Below are 3,852 nucleotides of genomic sequence, written 5' to 3'. Positions count from 1 at the left end.
ACCAACAGCTGGTGAGTTCATCAGGAGACACTGAATGAGTCCAGCAGACACGTTCAAGCCTCTGACAGCAGCCGAATGTCCTGGAACCCGACGGAGAGGTGCATTATGGGTAAAGGAAGAAGCAGCCAAAGTTCTGCGCGAATCCGGGTCACTTTCTGTAAAACTGTGAAAATAAAGCATTGACTCTGGTGGAGGACAAACACTACAGTCGCTTCATATATAAAAATACAGACCAGGGCCGCCGTAAAGTAATGTTGAAGCTCTGACTTTGTTTTTCAGATTTTTTTAAACTTTAAACTCAGATTTCAAACATCTCAGAGTTCTGTGTTGAAACTCGTAAAGCTAAAGCTAACGCCAGAAAATAAAATATGAAAAGTTTGGAAAGTGTAGAAGTGATCTGCGCTATTTATGTGCATTTCCATGATATCACAAGCTAACAGGAGCTAACTGGTGCTAACAGTAGCTAACAGGGGCTCACCGGTGCTAGCAGGAGCTAACCAATGCAAAAAGGAGCTAACAGGGGTTAACCAATGCTAACAGGAGCTAACCGCTGCAAACAGAGTAAACAGGGGCTAATTCAAATTAGCCTGTCGTGGACTCAATTCAGGGCTATCTTATAAGCTTATAGGAGCTAACAGGCCCAGTGGGAGCTAACTGGATAGGAAGATTTATTTATCTCACAGTGGAGAAATTCTCATTGTTGTCAGTAGCATTACACACAGAGATACACACAGACTAGACAGAAAAATGTACATATAAATATACGAAAGAGTGCAAACAAGTATAAAAGTACACGTACACAGAGAATAGTGCAATATGAGAACGGGCTTCTGAATGGGGTACATAGAAAAGATGTATATATGTATATATTTATATATAGAAGATAAGGAATAAATATATAATGTGCGAAAAGAGCTAAAAAGGGCTAACAGGAGCTAATAGATGCTAACTGTGACTAGCAAGAGCTTAAAAAGTGCTAACTGAAAATAACGGGAGCTGAAAGGAGCTAAAAAACGAGCTAACAGGCCCTAATAGGAGCTAACCNCCCCCTGCTGGCTGTTTCAGGCTTCACCGTTCAGACCCGACCCTGCATCCATCTTTTACAATCAATGATACAAACGCTTTACAATTACAGAACTGGAAAAAACAGAAACCAAACGAGGTTAAAAACATGAAATCTGTCCTTCAGCCCAAACCAAAACCAGAAACAGAACCGGCAGGTCGTTCTCCAAGCGAGGACCGGTCCCCACAAGGTAGGACGGACCAGCACTCAAATTTACACAGCATCGTGACCCGGTGGCTGCAGGTTCGGAGGTTCGGTTCCCTCTGGAGCTGAACCGAGACCAGCCCGACGCTTGTGACCGCACACAGACACACAAAGACACACAAAAACACACACTAGACGTACGGAAAAAGTGATGTGACTCGATGAACAGCAGGAAAGTGAAGCTCTGGGTGGAAACATGTCGAAGCAGAATCTCTGCTATCTTATAAAAGCCTTGAAAGATGTTCAAAGTGATGTGAAAACCGGTTTTTCCCGGCGGATAAACATCTGCATCAGCTGTGGTCGCTTTACACACACCTGTGAGGGACATTAATGTTCGACTTTAAACATTTCTGCAGACGTCTGGGACCTTCAGGGCTCTTAAATGTGACAGTTAGTGGTTTTCTTGTTCTGACATCATGCTAACATCTTATTTATGTCGTCTCTATTATCTACGTTGCATATTTCCATATTTATACGTAAAGCACATTTGAGTTTACTTAAATGTGCAAAATAAACAAAATCACTGCAACACTGACAGTTTAGCAACAGCTAACACTATCTTGCTTAAGCTAATGTAGCAGCTAATATAATCTTGTTTGGGCTACAAAGGTAGCTTACCTTGTGAACAAGTTAACAGGCTTTTGTAGCAGCTCGTCTTATCTTGCTGAAGCTAACAGAGAAGCTTAAGCAAGATTAGCCGTACCTTAAGGCTAATGTAGAGGCTTATGCTAACCTGCTGGGCATAGCTAACATTATCTTGCTTAAGCTGACTCTACTGCATACGTTACCTTGTTTAGGCTAATGTAAGATAAGACGAGAGCTTAAGTTAATATTAACTTGTTTATGCTTGTTTGAGCTAACAATACTTTTGATTGGGCTAACATTGCAGCCTATGTTATCTTGAGCAAGATAGCACGGCCTTCTATAGCAGCTTGTCTCATCCTGTTTAAGCTAACATAGAGGCTAACGTTATCTTGTTTAAGGTAATGCAACAGCTTATGTTGTCTTACTCAGGTACGCTAACTCAGTGGCTAAGGTTATGTTGTTAAGCTACTGTTGTCCTATTCAAGCTAACACAGAGGACAACGTTATCTTGCTTAAGCTAATGTAACAGCTCATATTGTCTTGTTCAGCCAAAACAGAGGCTAAGGTCATCTTGTTTGAGCTAATGTAAGTAGCAGCTAATGTTATCTTGTTGAGGCTAATGCTATCTTGTGTAGGCTAACGTTGCCATAGCTGGTAACATATTCTGGCTCATACATCATATGACACATCACATGAAGGTGTTAGCATGTTGCTCGCAGCAGTTGTCTTAAATGAAGCCGCTGAACTAGATTCATGTGATTAATGTTACTCTTGTTTCTGCTCGATGACGTCCGGACTCATATCTGCGCTCCTCTGAGATCAGAACACTTTAGCTTTCTGTTGTTTATGTGCTAAAAGCTAATAAATATAATTGTTTATTCAGGCTTCATGTCCAAAAAATGTTAAGAGTTTGTTTAACGCAGATAAACAGAAACCAGCTGAGCCAAGCAGCCGTCCAATCAGGAGCCGGGCGGCGTGTGACATCATCAGGACCTCACAGAACCACATAAACACACACAGGTGAGTTCAGCTTCATGATCAATGATCAATGATCCTGTTGATCGTTTCTGCCGCTAATCGATGAACCAGAACGTTCTGGGTGTTTCCTCGGCGGTGTCTCCAGCAATCAATCGATTATTGGAACACCTGCAGGTTTATTGATTTTCCATCGTATCAATAAGTCGACTGATCAATGCAGCTCTGACAGTATTGATTAGAACCATCGGGCCTCTGATCGGCTGTGTAGCGTTTTATTGATCCAATGGCTATTTCTTCATTTGATCAGCTTCAGACTCACTGATAGGAGCGTTCATCACTGATCGATCAGCTGATCGGTTTATTGATCACCTGATGAACTGATCAGATCAGACAGTTTAAAAGCAAACACACGCAGGAAGCAGGTGATGTTGTCAGACTTAAAAACAATCAATGGGTGTGATTGATCGGTGATCAGACTGCCTCCGGTCTCTAATGAATCGATCAGTTTGATTATTGATGAGCTGGTTTGGCGTCAGTGGTAAATAAGCCTCCATAACTGATCAGAGTATTGATCAGTGGAACATCTGTTGTTGGGGGTCGTTCATTCATCATCTTACAACCGATCACATCACCTATTGATCCGGTGATTGATCGCCTCCTTTTATCTCCTGCAGAGAGCATTTTTATTTTTTTCATCACATTTTTGTTGTTGTCGAGAGTTTGATCCTAAAGCTGACAATCATGGAGCTGATCAGATTATTGATCGCTTTCTAAACGTGACAGCGATCGTGTTGATCGATTACGATGCGATTTGTTTGATTACAGCGTCGCCGGAGGATCAATCAGGTCAGTTTGCAGCCTGATCAGCAGCTGATTGATAACCTTCACCGCTGCCTGTCAGGATCGATCCGGGCTCGGTGCTGGTTCGGAGGATGGAGGAACCAGCCGAACACGACCCGCAGCTCCGGACGCTTTTCTGCGCTTTTCACCCGTTTTTCCTCCCCTCTCCTCCCCCCTCCTCC

The sequence above is a fragment of the Stegastes partitus genome, unplaced genomic scaffold, assembly GCF_000690725.1.
Source record: "Stegastes partitus isolate 25-593 unplaced genomic scaffold, Stegastes_partitus-1.0.2 Scaffold577, whole genome shotgun sequence".
Lineage (NCBI taxonomy): Eukaryota > Metazoa > Chordata > Actinopteri > Pomacentridae > Stegastes > Stegastes partitus.
Note: the sequence above shows the minus strand (reverse complement) of the source record.